Source organism: Emydura macquarii, unplaced genomic scaffold (genome assembly GCF_026122565.2).
Source record: "Emydura macquarii macquarii isolate MOO-44397 ecotype Brisbane River unplaced genomic scaffold, CSIRO-AGI_Emac_v2 contig_1230, whole genome shotgun sequence".
In the NCBI taxonomy this organism is placed as follows: Eukaryota; Metazoa; Chordata; order Testudines; family Chelidae; genus Emydura; species Emydura macquarii.
In genome coordinates, this window is record NW_027131367.1 from 7304668 (window position 1) to 7329818 (window position 25151).

General features: G+C 37.6%; 1 protein-coding gene across 4 annotated transcripts in view; it reads left to right on the forward strand.

The window, feature by feature from the left end:
• Positions 1-25151, forward strand: part of SMURF2 (SMAD specific E3 ubiquitin protein ligase 2) — a 94348-nt gene that overhangs the window by 15648 nt on the left and 53549 nt on the right. The gene's annotated exons all lie outside the window — the stretch shown is intronic.

The window sequence follows — 25151 nt, forward strand, 5'->3', positions numbered from 1 at the left end:
CTGGCTGTAGAATATGGGGATAGAAGTAGGTGTGAGAGAGTGATTATATGAGTTAGAAAATATAAGTTCAGAACTGATATTTTGGGATAAGAAAGGAGAGAGAAAATATAGGGGAGAAGATGGCGAATACAGTGTGGAGGAAATAGTCAGACATACACGGTGGAGTCAGAGTAGAAAAAGAGAAAAGCGCCCAATGAAGACACTGTAAGGAAAGTTGCATCATAATGTATATTGGAGGAAAGAAAAAGTAGAGTGAAGCAAAAAGGGAAAGAAGAAATAACAAAAGCAAGACATGTAGTAAGTTACAATTGCTTTAAAATGTTGTATTCCTACAAATTGAAGGTAGAGTGGCCTTGGGGAGGAGTTTGGAGCAGTAGGGCCATGATAGTCCAGGTATTTATCATGCTGAATAATAGGCTTAGTGTTCAGAGTAGTATATGTTGGGTAAACTTTTCAAGCCCTTGGTATGGTAGCAGAAATAGGGAATTTTGACATCATTTGATCATGATGTGAGTAGTAAGGTGCTTTATTAAAAAAGCAGGCAAGCAATTGGAACAAATGTGGAGATAAGACACTACAGCAAAACTTGTGAATACAAATAAGAGTAAGAATATTGTGCATTGAAATCTCATGTTTGCATTTTAACATGTCAGTGTATTATAAACATAAGAGACAAAATGTAAGATACTAGTGTGTGCATAAAAGAAAGTGAGGTTGCACTGTCACAATGTTTTGAGTCTGAAGGATTTGCAAACAGCGGCCTTGATATTTGCAACCCTCTCTTGAATAGGCCTCATGGACTTTAATGGGAGAACTTGCGTAAGTAAGAGTTGCAAGATTGTGTCCATTGTCAGTAAAAGTGTGAACTCTCACCCGTATAGATTTTTCTCTCTATTCAGCTACTTTCTCTATATTCAGCAATAGGAGCTCAGTAACCTGAATTGCTTTGCTTTTTTTATTTAATGTTTTGATATGCTGTATCCACTTCTTGAACTGAAATCTTCATGCCAATTTTTGCTATAGGTGCTTTCTCTGAAAATTTTTGTATCAGGTTACCATTATTTAGAAAGACAATTTCTCAGCCTGCTCGTCAGTATAAGACCAGTTGATTATCACTAGTAAAGTTGTTTATTCATAAGTGTGGCTGAGATTTAATCATTGAGGAATCTAAATCTCTTTACTCTCAAAGACCGGGGTTATGAATGTCAATTTTGAAGGGTCTAGAATTTGTCTCCAGATGGCAAGAGTTCCAAAGTAATTCTCATAGCTTACTTTTTCATTTATTGTTAGAATGGTTTAAGGTCTTTGAGCATCCAAATATGTCGACATAGATGATTAAAGTTTACATCCAGCATACCTATTTTTGTCTGTAGGGCCTTTAACACCATCACTATATGTGGCTATGGTTGGCTACTAACTAGAAGAGAGAGAAAGGAATAAGACGTTGCTGTTTGGAGTGAAGGGTCTGAGCTGGCTGTAATAGGCAGAAAGATATTTCCTGTTTGTCAGATTTCTGACTTTAAAAAACCAACACTTTTATGTAGATCATCGCTTAGTAAAGAAAATGCAATCTGTACATTTTCATTCTGTGGAAAGCTGACATTCCAACAGTTACAAGAATACACTTATACCATTTAGGTCCAAATTACAAGCGCCGTCAATCTTTATTCTGTTTGACAAACTGATTTGTGTGTGGAATTAGGAGGAAAGTAAATAGTTGGGAACTGAAGTGTAAACATTGGCTACAGTGCATTGAACTGTTGTTCTGTCTAATTTTTAGTCAAATTCTCAAACTTTTTCCAATATTTTTAATTAACATTTGTTGGTGCACCAGAAACATGCTCTGAGGTTTAGTATTTTCATGCATTCTGTCATTTGTGATGATTAAAATAATAGTGCATATTCAGGGTACGCCTTAACTTAAAAATGAACTTATGTATGATTTTTTTTTACTGTCAGAAGCTACTTTAACTGAAAGATTAGGGGGGAAATATCTTTGTGCATTTGACAGCACTTTATGTGTAATTATTTTCATAGTTTCTTCTGTACAAGCCAGTTTTCCTTTCTTGTCTATGTCAGCCTTTAACACAGTGTAACAAGGAAGAGAACATTTTTAAAAAATGATTATAAAATCACAAATTGGTAGTTGGACTCAGAGTACTTGGAGTATCTGATATTACTTTTTAACTTTCTTTTTGAAATGTACAAGATTTAGCATATAGATTTAGTGTTCATATATGTCAAGTTCATTGGTTTTGGCATACCACAAACATGTATAAAAGCAACTATTACAGTATTACTTTTAGTTTTTATCTTTCCATAACTTTCTCATTTTAAACTATTTAAAAAAAACCAAAAAAACCCAAATGAAACACTGACAAAAAATTGTTCTAACAGACAAAAAGAAGGAATTCCAGTCATCAGATAGAAACTCTATAACTAACTTGTTTTAAAATTGGTAGTCTGTCTAGTTTACATTGAATGAAAAGATTGTACTGGTTCCACTGAGCTGCTCTTATGAACTTGTATTTAATTTATGTGAGAGATTCCTTACTATGAGTTACTTGAGAGATCCACTGAACAAGATTCTTGTCTGTAGCCCAGAATGTGGCAAGATTTGAGCATAACCTAACTCTTGCTTATACTGAATACCATAGCTGAGGTCCCTTTAATGAGGATACTCTTCACAGCTTAGCCCTAGTGATCTAAAATGTGGATTCAACCAGCGTTTATGTCCCTATTGCCAGAAAGGGTGTGCAATGAGAGGTGATCCAACTATAAAGGTCTTGTCTACGCTTGAAAGTTCACTCACATTGAGGCAATGTCTACACTAGAAAGTTGTCGACTTAAGTTACTTTGACGTGCAGCCACCGGTGTAATTAAACCACTGTTGCATGTCTACACTATGCTCTTTTTGTCGGTGAACGCATCCACAGTAGCAGCTCTTGCATCAACATAGAGGGCAGTGCACCATCAGTAGCTATCCCACTATGCAACTGGCCTCAGAGTTTGGGAAGGGTTTGCAATGCCTCATGGGGGTGGATTCAGTGTCACATGATGCAGGTTTCTCAATCCCATCTTTCCACTGGCATCTTACAAGGTTTCTAGCTGCTTTTCAACTGCCCTGGTGATTTGCGAGCCAGGCATCTGTATCAAAAAGCATGGATCTTGCACTGCCCTTCAGTATTGTGCTGTGTGTATGAACACAAGGCTATAAGAGGTGCTCAACAGGGGAGCTATTCACAACCTCCCTGATCCCAGCCCCCTCCTCGTAGAAGTGGCATGTCTGTGGCTCTGCACCAGAGGCAACTATTGGCTTCCCTTGCCTCCTGCTATGCTTGCCACAGCTCTTTGAGTTTTACACGGCACTGCTGTGTGTCCCTATCATAACCCTTCCCCTCCACGCCCCGAGCAAATTCCAGTAGCTGAATTAGAGCTGTGCTTGCACATCCTCCTCTCCCCATGGACCCAGGAGATCCACCAACTCCTGTGTTCTCCAGGCAGGAGCACGTTTGCAGTGTGGAGCCAGTGTGCTCAGCTGGGTGGTTGCTATGTGAGCTCGCCATGCCAAGCAAACAGGAAGAGCAAGTTCAAAACTTTTTGGGACTTTAACAGAATCTTGGAGGTAAAGGTGCAATTTCTTGGCTGTCTGAAGATGAGTTTTGAGAAGAAAATAGGCTTGTGTAAAAAAAAAAAAAAAAAAAAAATCCCAACAAAACGCACCTGATTTTTGCTGCTTATTCTTGTTCATCCTACTGGGCCAGGAGGCATTAGTGGAGATGGCGGCACTTGAATACTTTATTGGCTTTTAAAATATTTGCAAGAGTACAAATAAATCAAAATAGCAGCTTAGTTTTTGTATTTTTATTATAACTGGATATGGATCCCAGACATTTTGTGCACTGTAGGATCCCTGGAAGCAGAGCATCTACCTCTTCTTGTCTGCATAACTGACATCTACAGGCTGGAAAGCAAAATTCTAAATACATATTGATTTTTAAAATGGGATTGGTGGGTTTTGCTTGATTTTTATGGATAATTTTATACTGGCAGAGAATAAAAAGAGCAGAAGTGAGTTCTGCTATCAAATGGCTCTTCTAGTCTTTGTTACAGATAGGTTTTTAAAATGTATATTTTGTTGTCTCCTTTCTATCCTCTTAAGATATAGTCTATACAGAGAGAGGAATTAAATGCACTCCTTTATTCACACACACATGGAGAACTTTTTTAAAAAAAATACTTTGTTTCATTCTGCTTTCTCTTTCAAAGAGTTTTGGAGGGGTTGTCTGAAAAACTGGAGCACATTCCCTGTGACCTCATATTAATTTGTATAAAATACTCAGATCTCTATCTAACTCAGGAAATCAAGGACAGAATGATCAGAAAAGCAACTATTAACTTTATTTTTACCATGTGGTTATTAGATAAACCAGTATGAGCCAGCTGCTGTAGATAAATTGATTTTGCTGTTGCTTTAAATCTATGATGCTTTGTTATTTTGGCAGGGTAAGAAAAACAAGAATAATAGAAAGTAATTTACTGCACTGGGATTAGTAAGGAGCATTCTGTTTCTGTGATTGGGACAGAACAGGATCATTCAGATGTGTCTGATAAACAGGACGAGGTCTAGTCTGACAGCTGGCAATAATAGTTTTACTCAGTCAGGTGTACTAAATTAGCAAATCTATTACAAGGACACAGGAGAAATCTTCACAAAAGACAGCCTTGTAGGCAGAAGTGTTGCCAAATGGGAAATGATTCATCGTCTCTGAATGGGATGAGCATTGAGCAGAAGTAGTTTTAAACCTCAGACTGGTTTGGTTCATAAATCCATCATATATGTGATTAAAACTGTATCTTCTCCTGTCCTGTGTCTCCCTGCATCCTGAACAGCAAAATATTTGGTAGACTGGGTAGGACTGTTTGTACTTGTCGTCTTTTGGCTGGTTGGGTGTGTTTGATTAGTTTTGGGGCCTTTAACTATATCCTAGTATGTCTGTTTGCAGCCTAAAACACTCAATATATTGTGCTCATTGTCAGCTTCAACTTTTGGTGGGAAGGGGGTTATCCGTGCCTGAAATGTAAGTGTGACGTGACTGAAGGTGTGTCTTCACAGCTGCTGGGAGGTGTGATTCCCAGGACTGGTAGACATACATGTGCTAGATTTGTTCAAACAAATGCCTAAAAGTAGCAGTGTGGCTGTAGTGGCAGGCTAGCTGCCTGAATACATCCCTGGGAGTCAAGTGGATTGTACTCGGGTGCCTAACCTGAACTGCTGTCCTTGCCACTGCGCTTGCATGGATATTTGCACTGGTTGGAATAGAGCGTGTGTGTGTGTGTGTGTGTGTGTGTGTGTGTGTGTGTGTGTGTGTGAGTGAGAGTGAGAACCCACACTGGGAATTACGCATCCCAGCTGCTGTGTAGACATTCCCTGATGTGCAGTGGCAGAGCTACATGCATTTTATGTGGTTTTGTTTGAAATATGTAACTACCCATAAATGTGGTTTAACATATTATTTATTGCTCTTTGATCATTATATTTTTGCTCACTAAAGATGACTTATTTATTTTATTCTGACAATGTGCTTAGTAGTGTATGGTCCATAAAGACAACAGGACACATCCGTAATATCTTGCAAACATCTTTAATCCTTGGATATGTTTGTGGATTGTTAGAGTTAATTCACTTACCAAGGTCCAAAGGAGGTTCAGTTTACAGAGCATTAAAGGGTAACCTTCAAGAAAGGGTACAAGCACTTCTCCCCTTCCCCATTCTTGCTGCTTTACTTATGAAGAAGGCCAGAAAGTTTTGGTGTCACTTTTTTTTGTTTTATGTAGTAGGTATTTAAGTTTTGTCTGTTTTAGAATGTTATGGATAATTGAAAAACTAGTGAAATTATAACATCACAAGAGAGAGATCACTTACAGGAAGGTATTTTTACTCGCTGTCTCAAACCTTTTTGTTATCATTAAATATCAGTGCCTAATAAGCACTTGGGAGAAAGATGAATTGTTCACACCTTTTTAAGGCCTAACAGTGCTCCCAGTCTACAACTGAGATCCTCAAGAAGCTGTGTAGCAAAACTAGAGGAGAGTGAAACTTGATATTTTGAAGGTTTAAAAAATAGTAGAGCCTTGTACTTGAAAAACAAAAACAAACTTTGCTCTTTTAGTTCTCATTTATATATGACAAAAAAGCAAAAAGGGGAACAAATACAATATTAAAAATAATAATATGCAATGCAGGTCACCTTTAAAGATGAACTGAAAGATAGATTATATAAAATCTGATCTATTTAACCTGTCAGAATTTAAAATTAGGCTGCTTATTTCTGTGTTGGAACAGATGTTGAGATCACAAACAACTAAGCAAAGCAGGGAATGCAGCCCTTGTTCTGTATTAGGTGTCTGTGATGTCATCAACTCTTCTAGGAAAGAGAATGTAGATCTTGACATATAAAAGGAAATTATATCCATCTATTTTAAAATGTATTTGTCTGTAATTAATTCATTCACACACACATAGATTATATATTTTTGTCCATCTGGTAATTAGATCATCAATTTATTTTATTGTTTGTTCTACTCTAGAGCATTCAGTGGTGGAGGGTTTTACCACAGTGAAGCAAATCTTAGGGCTCTACTTCTTGTTAAATGTCTTTTTCTTCATTTTCATAGATACATAAAATATATTGGACAGAACAGAGCTGTAAACTTCCTTTATCCCTGGTGTTTTCAACTCTTTTTTTTCTTAATACTCTTCTTCATGTGTATTTGTTAAGCGGTACATTTCTTTCAATCATTTTTGGTCCATTCATCTTCAGAGGATTGACATACGATTTTTTAAAAATAATTTTGGACAAATCACCTCTCTATTTAAGAAGATTGAAATTAATTCTGTTAGAAACAGAATGAGTCTTGACTTTCCTTAGGTAATATACTGAAATAATTGTTTTATGGACCTCAGAATGAAAGAGGTAAGAATTGAGTGCGTTAATTCTTCAGAGTTACAGGTGTGGGCAGGTGCTCTGAATTGCATCTGAACTCTTAAGGCTATTTTATACCTATGTCTTAGAAGGGAATAGAATGTATGTTTTATGAAAGAGTTTATGTTGTCTCTCACTTGTGTATAATTGGCACCTCTCCAAGCTTTTAAGATAATAGATACTAACCTTGGCCACTGTTGCTTTTGATCTCTAGTTGACCTCTTTTTTGTGGGTAATTGTACTTCATATTGCAGCAAATTGAGATAAATGTAATTGTAATTTAGATAGTCACACTACAAATGCAATAGTTAAACTAGGTAACTTTTCTTTATTCAATTTCCTTCTCCAATCCTTATTTTGCTTACTAGAATGTAAAATTATAATCTGAATTGATTACAGGTATAAGAAATGAAATTGGTAACTTTTTACCTGCACATTGGGCTTTTCTGACTGCCAAAAACCTTCAGTTTTTCAGATAAATATTTTTGCGGTTAATAGTTTAAGGTTATTAATTGTTGCTGGAGAACTGTTCAGTATTATTGTAATTAACAACTTACAATGCATTTATGATGAGCTAACTGCTTTTCAGACATTTAAGAAGGGCAGTTCTTGGGATAGGAGGGAAGTTGAGCAACATTTCTACTGAACAAAAATAGATGTGATTTGGAAGTATCCTGGCTGGGTAACTGGTCTGAGAGGCTCCATCCATGCTATACCAGGAAATACAAAATGTTCACATCAGCCTTTGTTTTCCCTAAAACTTCCTTGACTTGTGAACTTGACTGTGCAATGGTGGAATGCTAGTTTGTACAGGACACAGGTGAGGACACACGTTTTGCTACGGTATCAATTAGACTTGAGTATGCAGTAAGTGATTCAAAAGTGGGAGTTCTTTAGATCTGAAATTGTATACATCCCCTTTGAAACAAAATTACATTTCTGTACAAGAAACCTATGTGTAAATCAATACAATTTTAATATACTGTTGTTTTTCTTCTGTCTGCATTGCAAAGTTTGCAGCATAATTTCTTCCTTTACCCCGTGACAACCATGTCAAATAACTGGGACACATGAATAGATTTCGACGTGAGTGGCAGTAAGCCCATCACCAAATGAATCAGGGAAATGTGACTACATTAGTCCCTTGTGCTAAGAATTCTATGGGTGTTTTTTTCTGTTTTGTTTTTTGGCTTGGAGTGTAGTAAGAGGGAGGAGGAGTGGAAAAGGAAGCCCTTTGTTTACAGTAAAACAATACTGTGAAGTAGACATCATGATGTTAAAACAGGAGTCTAAACATGGCAAATCTAGGCAGACTCCATCTGGCTGCGTCCACAAGTCATTCAGGCATCCAAGGCGCAGACTACTGGAGTCTGATATTTTTTTCTTACGGAAATTCAAAATTGCCTTGGAGACTGTGTCCCAGAGTTTTATTACTGGACGAGATGACTGATTACTGGTTAAGCCATTACTGGCTTAACTATTTATATTCAATGATGCAATGCATTTTTTTCTAATGTTTCTTCCATGATAAATGTATGAAATTTTCATATTTTTTCATTTTAATCTGCATGTTAAGTACTTTCACATATCTTTTGTTTTGTTTAGTTTTAACAGGAAGAGTAAAATACTAATCCTAAAGCCTGTATTAGTGCTGTAAGGATAACAGAATTGAGGACAATAATGGAAAGAAGAAAAATGTACAATCACTATAAAATTAGTTTCCTAGTATACTTTGCAGCATTTCAAATTGTATTTCTTTATGAATACGTGCATTCATTTTTTGGATTTCTTACGTTGCACTCTGGTGGCTGGAAGTGGCTTATTGATTGTGCTGTTTGTTTAGTCCACAGGGAGCAGATTTGCTTTGTTCTAACTGACAAAATGCTTACAGGCAGATGTATGTGAACCTTTTAAAATGGGTTTCCTTTTACACATTGTTGTATTAAGTTTTATTTAGCAAATGCAAATCAGCTAAGTTGAACTTCACAAATACGTGTTATGTGAAGAATAAATTAGAATTTTGATCATTATTAAAGAAATATCTAAGGAAGCAATTTCTGATAGAAATTATTATTCTAATATGTAATAAAGAACACTTTATATTTTGTTCAGAAACTATTATGCCTTGTACATGGATTTCAGCCTAACAATAACTTTTTTTTTTCCTTTTGGGGTTTCTTTGTCTTTTTGCTCTGTTAAAATAATTGTGCTTTAATGTGGCACTAAAGTATTTTGATAATGTTGTAATTTTATTACTAGCTGGATCATTCTGATAGACAGACAGTCTTCCAGGTAAGCAAAATGTTAATTAAAAACCAGGCAATGAGTCTATATTTACTTTTATACTTTAAATCATGTAGGATTATAATTTTGAAAGGTAATTGTAGGACATTAGTTCCTGTTATATTCTGAATAATTTGACTGTTTTACATTATTGATTTCAAAGCAGTATTCGAGTTTTGTCTGACATGGGAGAACCTTGATTTCCAAGCCGGTGAAATATGTCGCAGAAGTGATTTGCATTTCTTACTGTTTAAAAAGACACTATCAACATGAAATCTAGTCTGTCTTCTGCCATTCTTTTTGATTATTTATAAAAATACTTGTAACACATTTGGGGCAAGGATTGTCTTATACTTTGCAAGGCAGCACCTATCATGAGGCAGCTGACATCCTGATTGGAACCTCTTGGCACTACTATAGTACCAAAAAAAAAAAATTCAAAACATGAAGTTAATAGTTGAACATATGCCTTTTGAGTTTGTCTGCTAATTTTTGTGACTATACAACCACTTTTTTTAATACTCTCTCTTGCTTTGTGGGAATCTCAAAAAGGAAACTGACTGAATATAGAGGAATAACAGTGACAGTGATTGTACACAGAATGTTTTCAATTGCATAGAATAAACTGAAATCAAGCGCAAGATTTTTTTTCTACTCTTTTAGTTATATGCCTCTTAGATGTGACTTGTAATAGCAGAATTAAAAAAAAAATCACATTTCTATCTGAATTTGTAAGTTTGTTGTCCCTTTGAAAGCTTGGGGTGGGTAAGGGATGTCATGGATTTCTCTCAACTTGGAATCCCAGTAGTGAAATCTGCATATTTAAAATAGATGCTTGTAACTGTAAATCAGAGGGGGGGGATCTTAACCCTCGCTGCTTGATGAAAACCTGCCTTTAGCTGGACAAACCTACCAGTATTGGGTGGTTATGTTAGTGATCATGGATAGTTTTGTAGCTGTGTCTGCTTCCGTTCTCATGAGCAGGAATGGTAGTGAAACATTTAAAATCGTAATCTCCCAGCATGTGCACCTGTGAAATTTAAATGTGGTATATTTATCACCCTTGAATGTCCTTTTATATAGTTATCATTAACTACAACCTTTTTACATTTTATGAACTTTATTATTAACTAAAAATAACTCTTTAGTTGGTAGTGTTTTATAATTTTGCAATTCATTTAGTTGAAAAAGCACTTTCTGTTAAATCTGAGGACTCAAAAAGATTTCCAAGAGAATGAAGATTAACGGCGCAAAAAAAAAAAGGCCAGTGTCAGGATAAACAATATTCTCTCTACATTTTTTCAACTAAAATTTTTCATTTTTTACCTTGCCACATGTTTGCACAGCTGCATGACAATAATTTCATTGTACGTTTAGTTAATTAGTTTCCCTTGTTAGATATCTTAATATTTCACTTTATTTTATACCTTCTTTCTTTTATATCTGGGGGAAAAAATAGGAAAAATATAAGTTGCTGGGTAGCCTGCCAGCAATTGATGAAAACAGTAAGAATTTAGTTTGAAATGTTTAAAGTACTAGGCAGTGCTGCTGGAACTTGTGTGTGTGTGTGCATGCTTTCTTGAATTTCAGTTCTGAGAAAAATCTCATCTGTAAAGGGTAGTAAAAGTTCACAAAAGCTGAAAAGTACTGTCAGCTAAGTGTTCAAAATGCTCTGAACAGTTTGTGTCTCAGGAACAGTTTCCTAAAAATAAGTAGGTGTGTGTGCGTGTGGGGTGGGTGTGTATTTTCTCCCTGAAGTAGTCTCATTCCAATCAGTAGTGTAATTGGAATGCAACAACAGTATGGAGGAGGGAGAATTTTTGGCAAGAAGAGACAGAGCAGTTGGGAGCTTTATTCAGATTAAAGCATAGACAATCATTCATTACAGTACACACACATTAGCAACAGCATAGCATTGTTTCTACAGCTGGGACTTATTTTAATGATCACATTGCACTGTATATTACATGGAAACTGCTGAGATCCAATCTCAGGAAGCCATATTAATGATTTTCATTAAAAGATGATGTCTGGGTAGAGAAAAATAACGATTTGTCTCTAAAATGAACTGTTGTGGTGAGAACTGAAGGGCAGCATGTCTTTCCCTCCCATGTTCCAGGAGGTCTGAAAGAAATACTTTTTTTTTTTAAGAGCTGACTCTTGTGTTAAAATACTATAATGTTGAACCTACTGGTTGGATTTAAAAGGCTGAAATAGTTTTTCTATGGTGATGACATTTGAAAAGACAGAAGATTAGTAAACATAATCTTAGTTTTGGACTCAGTTCTTTTTTCTCTGTAAACTTATTGCTGGCTGTTGTCAAATGAAGTATTGGTTGCTTTTGGATGTTGGCAATAAGTGTTCATTTTCTTGTAGCATAGCCATATGCTGTGCTTTAAACATATTTGTTTTGCAATTTCTTTCCTGTTTCTGCAGTTTAACAGACCTGACTTCTGTGGTCACATGTGAGGTTTTTTCCCCCCTTAAATCTATTTTGACCTAAAATCAAGATCTTTCTGTATATGTTCTTGGTGTTGTGGACCCCTGGATGGTATACTTTGGGATGAAATACACTAATATATTTACCATGTTAAAATTAAAACTCCTTAATTATCAGATGCTTCAAGGAAATCTTATTCGTTACCGTAAAAAGTAGTTAAGCATTTCAGCTTTTAATAACACTTTATTTTTATATAGTATGTTTCATCTGAAGATATCAAAGTACTTTACAGATGCTAAATATTCTTTTATTTGTATTGTGTTGTTAATGTCTAGGGTCTCAATTATAAACTAAGCACTGAAAAACACGTACAAATAAGATATTATTTATATAAGACAAGAAACAATAGATGAATACAAAAGATGGACAGGGAGCAGAGTGTAAAAGATACAACCTCACAACACTATAAGGTAGATGATATTCCCATTTTACAGATGTGGGGAAACTGATGTTCAGATAGTTTAAATGATTTAGCCAACACGTCTTATGTTTGCTTGGCAGATTTTGATTCAATACTTATGGTCTATTTCCAAGACTCCTACTCTAGCCACCAGACAATTATCAACAAATCAATTATCATTGGTAGACTGCCTCAGAGAGATTCTAATTCTGAGATATGAATACATTTAAACTGCTACATCAGCACAGCTGCAGCTGTAGTGCTTCAGTGTAGACACTACCTAAGCTGACAGGAGGGGTTTTCCTGTTGATGTAGGTAATCCACCTCCCTGAGAAGTGGTAGGTAGGTTGATGGAAAATTCTTCCATCAAGGTAGTGCTATCTACGCTGGGGGTTAGGATGAAACACTCTCAGGGGTGTAGATTTTTCACATGCCAAAGAGATGTAATTATGCCAGTATTATTTCCCAGTGTTGATCGGCACCAAATGTACACATTTATCTGGTGCACTAGAGCCTTAAGGTATGTCTACACTACAAAATTAAGTTGACCTAACTTATTGCTATAGTGTATGCAGTAACATCTCTGGTGCATGTCTACGCTTTGCTCCTTTTGTCAGCAGTGTACATCCTTACCAGGCGTGCTTGTACGATTGTGCTATCAGTGTGAGGCATTGTGTGACAGTTTCTGAAAGCCAATAACAATTAATGTAAGCAATGCAGTGTCTACATGGACAGTGTGTCAACCTAACTACATCAACATTGACTCTACGCCTCTCATAGAGTTATTAAATCAGTGTAGCATGGCAGTTACGTCAGCAGGAGCAAATTTTTCGTGTAGACACTTAAGCAGTTAGGTTGATGTAAACTGCCTTGCATTTTTGACCTAACTCTGTGTTGTAGACCAGGCCTTAATCTTTTTAATTATCTTGTAATACACACATTGGCTTGCTGGGTAGGAGCCATTGTAATTCATCACATCATTGTGTCTGCTACACATTCACATTTATTAAAAATTGGAGCATGTGGAGTCAGTTTTTGAGTAAAGGGAATGAAAAGCAGCATATATTTAATTTGGTGGAGCTGGGATGGGGGGGAACATCTTGCACTTCGAGACAAGTTCAAATAGACTTTTTGCAATGCTGCTTTCCCCAAGACCTACACTATATGGCCACCAGCCTTCAGTGGAAGATTAGACTGTGTGGAGAGTTTATATAAAAATAAACTCAAGCTTGTTGCTAGCAAGTTGTGTATCTACCACCAGGTTATTTTGCTTGTATATGTATTTCTTTCCTCTGCTCATGTCTTTTTAGATGGTAAGTTCTTTGGGGCAGAGTTTGTCATTTCCTCTGTGTTTGTGGACAGCACAATGGGGCCTTGATCTTAACTAGGGTCTTCTAAATCTATAACAATACAAATTAATCATCATAACCCTTGACAATAGCTAGCTACTCCATTGCACCTTCCCACAGTATTTGCTACTACATATCAGAACAATAAGTAAGCTAATCAGTGAAATAGTTATCCATATCAATGTCTAAATCACTAGGTTTCATAGTCAACACCATATTAACATGAATTCACATTTCTCTGAAAGCTATTATTGTTTAAGGCTATCTGCAAATTAAGGGAGACATCACTGCATTTAGACGCATAGACTCTAAGGTCAGAAGGGACCAATATGATCATCTAGTCTAGTGGTTCCCAACCTGTGGCCAGCGGGGGTTTTCAAAGTGGCCCGTGGCTCCCCTCCTGCTGGCTGCAGAAGGGAGCAGGTGCCTAAGGACCCAGGCAGAGCACGTTTCCACAGGGCTAAAAGACCAGTGCAGGCTCCTTGCTTCAGCCAAGGGGATGGGAGATCAGTGCTCCCCTCCCCCTGGCTGTAGCAGGAAGCACGTAAAAGTGCACCAACTAGGTCCATAGGCACTGGGGTCCTTGCTAGAGCCAGAGGGAGGGGCGCACTTATCTCGTTCCCCCTGCCTGCAGAAGGAAGCCACTGCCTAGGGACCAGGTGGAGCGCACAAGTCTACAGGACGCATGCAGTTTCCTTCCTTGAGCCAGGGAGATGGGATATCAGCAAGGAGGCAGCCTCCATGCTGAACTCCTTCCATCTGGCTGCAGTGGGAGGGGCCTGCTAACGGAGATTGGTGGCCCTTCAGGGTTGTAAAAATTATATCTGTGGCCCTCAAGCCAAAAAGGTTGGGAGCCACTGATCTAGTCTGACCTCCTGCACAACGCACCCACTCACGTAATGAGCCTTTAACCTATGACTGAGTTGTTAAAGTCCTCAAATAATGGTTTAAAGACTTTAAGGTACAGAGAATCCACCTGTAAGTGAGCTGTGCCCCATGCTACAGAGGAAGGCAAAAAAAACTCAGAGCCTTTGCTAATCTGCCCTGGGGAAAAATTCCTTCCCAGCCCCAAATATGGCAGTCAGTTAAATCCTGAGCATGTGGGCAAGACTCACCAGCCAGACACCCAAGAAAGAATTCTCTGTAATAACTCAGAACCCACCCCATGTAACCTCCTTTCACAGGACTTGGCATATCTACCACCAGTAGTCAAAGATCAATCAGTTACCAAAGTAGGCTGTCCCATCATACCATCCCCTCCATAAATTTATCAAGCTCAGTTTTAAAGCCAGGTAGGTTTTTTGCCTCCACTGCTCCCCTTGGAAGGCTGTTCCAGAACTTCACTCCTCTGATGGTTAGAAACCTGCATCTATTTTCAAGTCTAAACTTCCTGATGGCCAGTTTATATCCATTAGTTCTTGTGTCCACATTGGTGCTGAACTTAAATAATTCCTCTCACTTCCTGGTATTTATCCCTCTGATGTATTTATAGAGAGCAATCATATCTCTCCTCAACCTTCTTTAGCTTAGGCTAAACAAGCCAAGCTCTTTGAGTTTGCTCTCATAAGGCAGGTTTTCCATTCCGCAGATCATCCTAGTAGCCCTTCTCTGCACCTGTTCCAGTTTGAATTCATCTTTCATAAACATGGGGGACCAGAACTGCACACAGTATTCCAGATAAGGTCTCACCAGAGCCTTGTATAACAGTACTAACACCTCCCTATCTCTACTGGAAATACCTCGTCTGATGTATCCAAGGACTGCATTAACTCTTTTCACATCCACATCACATTGGCGGCTCATAGTCATCCTGTGATCAACCAATACACCCAGGTCCTTTGCTTATATTGAGTTCACATTTATAAGTTTTATTTGTAAATGTAGGAGAAGAGACTTAATTTTTTTTAGAAAGAAATACTTTAGATTCTAGAACACTATCCAGTAATATATGCAGTCTTACATGTGGGCACCTATTTATAAAGGATTTGTCTCAAACTGGTCACAAGAAATCACTCATAAAAGATAGTTTTATAATTATTTTGCCATTTAAGAAAAAAAAAAAAAACAACCTTGTAAATGTACCAGATATATTTAAGAATTCAATTTCATTTTTTAAATGATTTATTCTTTTAAAGAGGGTCATTCACACACTGGGCGTAAGTTAGCACTTTACAACCAACGTCCACTTATTTTTCATATTCTTGCTTTCATTCTTAATGATATATATATTTTTAAAGAGGCAGCTTATTCCCCCTTGCAAGTCACTTTCTCTTCTTAGTGTCTTTGTAGTGAAGTCGTAGTGCTAAATCTGCTTTCTTTATTTTAGTTCCTTAATCAGTCTGTCCTATTCCTATCTCTTGGATGGACCTGGAGAATAAATAGCCCACCTCAGGCTCAGACTGAGCTTGTAATTTTTTCTCCAAACTTTCACTGCTGTCAACCAGGCATCATCTGGCATCATTTTGGCATCATCTTTGTAATTTTGGCATCATCTTTGCCTTCTATACCTCACTTCTTCCCATCACAGGATCTCACAAAATCCTGTCACTCATCCTCTAGAATATCATCAATATTTGTTTTTTTTTCCCTCTGTTACCAATGGTAAAACTCGTGTTCATGCTCTGGTAACTTCTTGCTTGCCTTCTGTAACCATCTCCTGTGCAACCTCCTCTATTTTTCAATCTGCCAAATTCTGCCACTAAAATAATCTTTCTTTCCTGTCTGTGTCCATGTTCCTGCCATGTTTTCCTGCATATACTGTATTCTTTTTCCTTTCCAACATAAATCTAACATAATTTCTTCCTACACTCTATCTCATTCCCTTTGCCCCTGAGCCTTCTCTATCCACTTTTTGTTTCCTTTACGCTCCCCTTGACCCTTCTTTACATACCACCATCTCCCCTCAGAACAGATGCCCTATCAATATTTTTCAAGAAGCTTCTGTTTCCTTCTCCAGATCTCATCTGAAAACCCACTAATTCTCCAAAGCCAGATGCAGCTGCACATTTTGCTACTTGCATTGCTTGTCCTGTTTACTGTAATGGCTTTTTGTATTTGTGTCTTTAGATTGTATAATTTCTTCTTCATGACAGGGACCTTGTCTTAGGTGTATTTACTACATGTACATTTTTTTATGCTATGTGAATTTATTTGGCATATGCAATCTGGTCAAGCCAAGCCACAGCATTCTTATCCATGATGTTCAAGGCACCAAGACCTCCAGGAAGTTGAGTCATTTTGAGTTTGAGTCAACAATAAATCTGTAATAATAATGTGACATCAGAATAATTTCCATAGCAACAGACCCTGATGTCATAAAAACAATATAACTTTGCTGTAGAATAAATCGAAAGCTAAAACTAGGCTGTGCAAGAGAGAGCTTTTCAGTAATTAGCAGCAGGAGTAAGAAGAGTACAGAAAACTTGTAGGCAGTGTAAATTATTTTTTTCTGCAAAGTTCAAGTTTGCACACATGAAAATTCCTTATGAATTTGTTCTCCTGAGTCAGAATTGTCCAGTCTTAATATGTGTTATCTTACAAACAGAAGCTTGGATTCCAAACCAATTTACTGTTACGATATATATAACACAAATGAAAATTAAAAAATCTGGGAAACATGGGAAATATCTGTTAATGAAATGTACATTTGACTAAAAACAGGGATCGAACCTGGTTTGTTGGAAATTAGTGGCAGGGAATTAAATCTTAATCTAAGCAAGAGAAATGGAAAATAGGATTCACTCAACTCCAATTTTGAAATCTATGTAACACAAATGTTTGTTAGAATGGTAAATAGCAAATAATTTTATTGATACATAGCTGACACGAGCTGTCTTGTTTACTACAAATTTTTTTCAGCCAAATGAATATACCCAATGTTCCCAATACACTAAAGCATTACATAAATAATTTATTTTAAAACTAAAGCAGATATCTAATGGTAAGACTCAGTAGCCTGAAAAATGCTCTTGCTTTTCTCTGGTTTGACACATTTCCCTGAATTGAACTTGTTTTTGCACCATATAAGGCCTCTAACATACATGTTAGTTGCTAAATGACCTAAATAAATGTCAAGGTACTTTTGCGCACACATATTTATGTCTACAGAGCAGTCCTGTTGACCCTTCCAGATTGGTTTACTGCAGTGCTCTCTTCCCTGGACTATCAAAAAAGCTTAAACTAGTATAAAGTATAATTGCCCACTTACTGAGCTGCATTTCATGCCTGGAGCATATTTCATCTCCATGCTGGTTTCCAGTTCATTTCATGGTACAATGCAAGATATTGATTTTCATCTGTAAAGCCTCTTGTGGTTAGGCTTCTAGTTATCTGAAGCCTTGTCAGTTATACAAGTTGCATTGGTTTAACTAAAGTGTGTGGGTTTTTTTTAAAATACTTTTTTTTTGCTCATTAGGGCAAACCCTTGTGTGGACACTTCTAAAGATATGAGAGCCAGGCTTAAATTGATTTAAGAGTGTCTGCACAGGGATTTATGCTAATTAAACAAAATTTATTTAACACCCCCCCCCCCCCAAAAAAAAAAAAAAAAAAAAATCAAAACAAACAAGCAAAAACCCAACTTCAATTAAACTAGTGCCGCTTGTAATGTACTCAAGACCTTAGGCTAGGTCTACACCATATTTTTTGGCAAAAATTTACCATCACAGCTGCTCACACGAGTGCTGTTGCACCAGTAGTAACAGGGGGGCTATTAGAGTTTAAGATGCTTCCAGAACCACCAGCATTTTTCATGGCCTGCTTCCTGGAGCAATTAGTCACTAGAACCCACAAGGGGGAGAGGCAATTATTGATGTAGTCCTAAGTGAAGAGCACAAGATCTGGTCCAAGTGATAACTGTAGCTGAACTGCTTGGAAGTGTTACCATAATGTAATAAAATGTAACATTCTTGTAGTGGGGAATACCAAAAAACCCCACAACATTAACATTTATCTTCAAAAGGGGAAGACACAGAAATGCAGATGCTTGTTAGATGAACATTTAAAAGGAGCTGTCACAAGAGTTAAATATATACTGTATTTGGATTTTCAGAAAGCCTTTGATGAGAGGTCCCTCACCTTTTAAGGAAACTTAGTAGTCATGGGATAACAGGGAAAGTCCTTTCATGGATTAGTAATTGGTTAAAAGATACGAAACAAAGGGTAGGAATAAATTGTCATTTTTGTCAATGAAGGGAACTAAACAATGGGGTCCCTGAAGGATCAGTACTGGGGCCAGTGCTGTTCAACATGTTCATAAATGATCTGGAAAAAGGGATAAACAGTGAGGTGGCAAAGTTTGCAGGTGATGATACAAAATTACCCAAGATAGTTAAATCCAAAACTGATTATGAAGAGTTACACAGGGATCTCACAAACCTGGGTGACTGGGGAACAAAATGACAGATGAAATTCAATGTTGATAAATGCAAGGTTATGCAATTGGAAAAAATAATCCTATCTGCCCATTTATAATGATGGCGTCTAAATTAGTTGTTACCATTCAAGAAAGACATCTTGGAGTCATCGTGGATAGTTCTCTGAAAACACCTGCTCAGTGTGTAGCAGCATTCAAAAATGTTAGGAACTTTTAGGTAAGTGATAGAAAATAAGACTGAAAATCGGATAACACCTCTATAAAAATCCATAGTGTGCCTATACCTTGAATATTGCATCCAGTTCTGGTCGCCTCATCTCAGAAAGGATACAGTGGAACTAGAAAAGGTTTGAAGAAGGGTAACAAAGATGATGAAGAGTATGGAACGTCTTCCATATGAGGAGACGCCAAAAAGAGTGTGGCTGTTCAGCTTAGAAAAGAGACGATGAAGAGGAGATATGATAGATGTCTATAAAATCATGAAGGGTGTGGAAAAAGTGAATAGTGAAGTGTTATTTACCCTTTTCCACAATACAAAAAGTGGGAATCACCCAATTTAAATTAATAAGCAACAGGTTTAATACAAACCAGAGGAAGTACTTTTTTTGCACATCTCATCTGTGGAACTATTGCTGTGGGATGTTGTGATGACCAAAAATATAACTGGATTAAAAAAGCTAGATTGGTTGGTGGAGGATAGGTCCATAAATGGCTATTAGCCAAAATGGTCATGGTGCAACACTAAATCTCTGACTTCCAGTGACAGGAGGGGAAGATGGTGGATCACTCCAGTTGTCCTGGGCTGTACATTCCCCCTGAAGCTCTGGTATGGGCTACTGTCAGAGACAAGATACTGGGCTAGATGGACCATTGGTCTGATCCAATGTGGCAGTTCTTCTGTTCTAAAGATAAATTAAAAACAAATTCCCATCACCTGTGTTTCACTTGTTTATGTCCTGTATGCTTATAACATGGTGATAGTATGAAACACTACTAAGATATGATGATTTAGCTTTATAATTTTTCTCTTAAAAGGCTTTTTAAAGGTTTTTTTTTTTGTTTGTTTTTTAAGACATTACATAACTTCAGTGACATATTGATTGGCTCAAGACTCTCTCCAGAAGCTTTTTACTTACATGGTTCATCTAAAATTTAAATTCACCAACTTCACTTTACTCCTACCACCCTTCTACTTTACGGAGTTGTGCAGATGGTTAACTATCTGTTTGCATATTTATAAAGTGCTCTCATCACTGTAATAGCTGGTTGCCAAAAGCTTTCACTGTTGGATGAATGGGGGCCTAGTGAATGATGAGCTCTTTCAGTTTTTCGCTGAGCTGTGCCTGGTGGTGGTTTTCAGGGTGCAAGGAAGCTAAGTTTTAAAGAACAACACTGGCCAATCTAAAGTAATGGAGGGAACATCCTGCTAGGTCCTCTGCATCATGTGATTCCTCAAGCCGCTTTTAATTGATTTGTGTACTCTTTGGCTGAGTAAGACTTCAAATCTCTGGGCACCTTCAGCTTACTCACTATCCTCTTATTACGTCATGCGAAGAATTTTATATGAAACTGGCTTGTGTAGCAGATTGTCGTGATATTCTGTGGTTGCGTACTTGCCTAAAATCTAGATATCAGGGGACAGCTGAAATTCGCAGCTTTTCTGTGCTAATGTTAGCTGTCTGGAGTTGAATTATTGGGTTTGTGATGTAGGGTTCCCATTACATGCTTTCCCTTAGCTCATCACCTTTACCCCCTTTCTCACCCCATCTCGTTAAGGGAAGAACCAATATTAGTGGCTAGAACCAGGACTACTGTTTTCAGGTGAAGTTAACAGCTCTGATGTTAGCATCCCTTGTGATTGACTGATTTGTCTAACACTGTGTTGTACCAGTTCTAGGCATTTCCTGTGATTCATGCCAACATGAAGTGGATTGTTTAAAGATCTGTCTATGAATTGGTTGGTGTGGCCATTGTTTTATTACTTGTGACCAGAGTTCTTCAGAGATGAGTACATCATTAAGTTATCGAGTTTCATAGGCTCTGAATTTCCCATATAAAGCTGAATTTAACATTTAGCCTTAAAAAGAGGCAGATGCTGTTAGATCAGTATCTTTATAAAGAGAAGTCTCGTGAAGACTGGAAAAAACTTATCACATTCAGTCTACTAATTAGAGAGTACCTTCATTGTGTTAGGCACTGTATGTGCCTTGAACATGACAACCAACAGCAACGGGGTAGATGAGAGATGCAATCAGTGTATCAACTTGTATATACATTATGTGCAAATGTATATAAAACTTAGTTTCTTGCATATTTAAAAACATTGTATAGCGCCCATCAATCAATTACACCTGACTGTCTCGGACTTTGTTGGTTAATTACTTGTAGGGATCATAGAAGAGGATGGTCTTGGAGAGGGTAGTCCCTTACAGATCAGTTCAGGAATGGGTATTCTTCACATAGGGGAAGTATTTATTATGAGTAATTGTGTTTCTCCAAAGTGACTTCAGTTTGTGGGATGCATCCACCAGCACCGTTGGGAACTTCAAGAAAAGCAGTGTCCATTGGAACCACGTATTTTAAGTCAAGGTTATAAGAGGCTGTTCAGCTCCTGACCTCCTCTGTTGCTTGTTTTCATAGCCAGTTGTGGGAGTTTCAACCCTCTGTGTGTGCCAAATAAAACTTTTGGGATTTTTACCAATAATTTTTAGTGTCTTGAGGGTGCTCATAATCCCCATGGGCATTGCTTTTCTTGAAGGCTACTGAATATCGGTGGCTCTGGGAGTGCATCCCACAGATGCACCATTCTCAGAGATCTACAGTTATTGGTAAGTCATTTTTGTATGCATGTCCTGTCACCTTGTAATTTATTTCCATTCTTGCAGGCACTTATCTTCATTTTTTTTTTCTTTTTTAAATCCCGTTTCAGAGGAGAGAAGGTTATTGTGGGGAAAAGCATTTTCCCTCTTTTACCAAAACATTCCAGTTGTGCCTTGGCTTTGGAATTGCAAAGAAATTCCTAAATCATTTTTGAGAGAGGAGTTATTTTCAGTTTTCAAAAATAAACAAGACATGTCTGGAGCCATCAAACTCTGATGATAGAGACAATCTATTCCTCTCTAATGTTTATCTCAGGGCTCCCAGTGTCTTTCTCAATTTGCCATTGTTTCTTCAGGGACCATTTCTTTCATAGCTAACTGATTATTCAGCACTAGTATCTTTTCATAAAACTTTATTACTTGCATATGATTGCTCTGTCATCCCCTGTGTTTTCCAAAACTTACACCAATATTATTCCATTTGACTGAGTAAAGACTTGCTGTCTTTTAAAATTATAATATTAGCTGCAATATTTTAATAGCTTATTTGCTTGGGCAGTAATACAATCAGAGACAAAAGAAACCATGTTTCTGAAAATAAATTAATGAAGACAAACCGATGATAATTGCAATGGACGCTAACTTTGGATTGGTTCGTTACCAGAGGGTACAGAAATTGTAAACATGCTATCTTCTCATTCATTAGGCAGGGGTATGGACATGGACTGTAAATACTTATCTGATCGTTCGGCCACATCATTGCCTGTGTTTTCTCTTCATTCTTCTTAAAGTGCAATAACATCTCAGGTGAAGGACTAATAACCTCTAAAAGGGAACTTTCAAACAGAAGAGAACTTTATAAATAGGAATCCATTTATAATTCATGTTTTTCAAAATTCTGCCACATGTAGTGTCCAACTTTGTAGCAAAGCCTTTCTCCCTATCACTTGTACTCTTATTCTACTTTTTTCTGAATACAGTGTGATATGTAAAATTGTCCAACTGCTTGCTTGTTTTTTATTTAAAAGGTCTCTTGCAAGTCGTTCATAAAAAAAACATCACTGGTAAATGTATAGCTACTTTGTTGGCAAAGAAAGGGAAGAAAACTGCCTCAGTTGAGGTGGGTGATTATGTGGTGCTAGTAATTGTAGCTTTTTTGTTTTTCACCAGCATGAAAGATTAAATATTAGGTTGTTCTTCAGTTCAGCCATAGTCTTTTCTCAGTGGTTGTCTGTAATTTCATGTGGTTGGATTTTCCCACTCAGTTCATTTTTAGTGTGGACTTGTCAAGAAAAGAGTTCTTACAGTGATTCTGAAATCTGATTCTTTAATTCAGATCTCCAAGACCCTACTCTGCTTCTGGTGTCTACCCAGAAGGTTGTTTTTGATGTTTCATGTAACGAGGGTGGAATCTTTCTCTGGGGTTTCACAAGAAGACTGATATTGGGGAGCCACCTGAGCAGTAAGACAAAAGTTCATCTGGTTAGTTGATAGATGGCATGAAGGCAGGAATATCAGTCAATCTAGACTGGGGAGTCTGACTAATGCACCACATTTACATGTGGGAAGTCTTGCTATTTATATAGAACTGAAAGGAAGACATCTCTAATATGTTATTTAGAACTAGGTCAAACCAGTCTATTTTAGGTCTCTGCTGGTGCTAGCATTTTAATTCTTTCATTGCTGGTTGGGCAGGTAAAGCAGAAAGGTACAAACTAAGTGAAAAATATGAAGATATGTCAACCAGGAAATGAGTATAAGCACCATTATTCAATAGGAAGTTTAAGCAAAGCCTTTTAAGGTGAAAGGAAATTCTCTGTAGAACACTACAAGACTAGATATCTCCATCAGTCTTGTTCCTAAATATTTTAGAACTTCATTTAGTACAGATATGTCTTAGTTATTCAGACCCATTTAGTTTTCAAAATAGATAAATATTTTTACAGAAAAATCACTTCTAAAGCTCATGCCTTAAAAAATCTGACCTTATTTAGACAATTACTTTGATTCTGTGGAAAAATTGCCATGAAATGTTTGGAATTTACCTTTAGGTGATATATTGATTATGGTGGTATTTAGAGTGATGTAGTTAATATTGATCTGTGTTTAAGCAATGAGACATTAATTTTACTGTTCAAAATTTAAACAATTAATAAACTGGAAGGTTCTGCATGTAGATCAATTATCTTCTAAAAGAAACAAGTTTTAGTTTCATGGCTTACAGTTCAAGGAGCTAATAGATTAGAGCAGTTGTTCTTAAACTGTTGGTGACTCCTTTCTGATTGCAACCCCTGGCTCCTGTGGCTGTCCCCCCCATTGCTCCGGCTCCCATGGGCTCTTCACTCCCCCTTTGCCTCTAACTGCTGCACTGTGCCTCCTTCACTCCTAACCCCAACACACTCCCTCCTTCGCCCACCTGGAGAAACTGACCTATAAGCACAGAGCGGCTGGTATTGCTGCTCGCTCCCCCACATCCTTAGAGGGTTGTGGGGGGGTGAGGAGTGAGGAACAACATCCAGGCTCCGTCACTTTCCCCACCTGGGTTGTGTAAGTGGAGGGCAGAGAGCAGCAGCTCCTGATGCTCCCTTCACAGCTCAGCCCAGGTGGGGAAAGTGACTTGGATGCAGGGAGCTCTGGCATTTCTCCTTGCTTCCCCTCCCCCTCCCCCCCGTAGCCCCCTAGGGGGAGTGCAGAAGAATGTTGGCAGTGGGGTGAGCAGTATCTGTGTGTCACCGCTTGCCCCTCTTCTCCTCCTCCTCCCCCCCCCCCCCCCAATGTTCCTGTGCCTGGAGGAAGCAGGGAGGCTCACAGCCCCACGCCTGGCTGGGCTTGGGGCTCACAGCTCTCGACCTCCACATAACCATGTCGGGTTGAGAACCAGTGGATTAGAGTATGTGTCTGGGGTAAAAGATCTTCAGCTGTCAATCTCCATTACATTTTGATTTTTTTTCAGCTCTTTAAATTAAAATGATTTCTGATCTGACTCTTGTTTTTTATGCAAGTAGAGCTTGTTTAACTGATTTCCACAAGTGTTCCTTACATGTATATGTACACCACTTCCTTAAATCCTTATTATGTTTTACTAACTGTAACTAACCTCTGGAAACTGGTTATTTTTGTTTTCTAATGAAAAATTGTGAACTGCATACATTTTAAATCCTGGCTCGTGCTATCATAGCAACCAATTTTCAAAGTTATACACTCAAATTGCAAAATTAGAATAAAAAAGGACTGAAAATATATGGAAACTCTAAATGATTTATGTCTTCTAAATCTTTAATTTTGTGTGTGTGTGGTTGTGTGGGTAAACTAACTTCATGTGGGTTAATCTATTACTGTCCATCAAGGATGCCAAGAGGATACCAAGGATGCCAAAAGATGATAGAGGGGAATCACCCTAATCCTTTCTAAAGGCACTTGCCCTTCTATTCTTTCTTGAC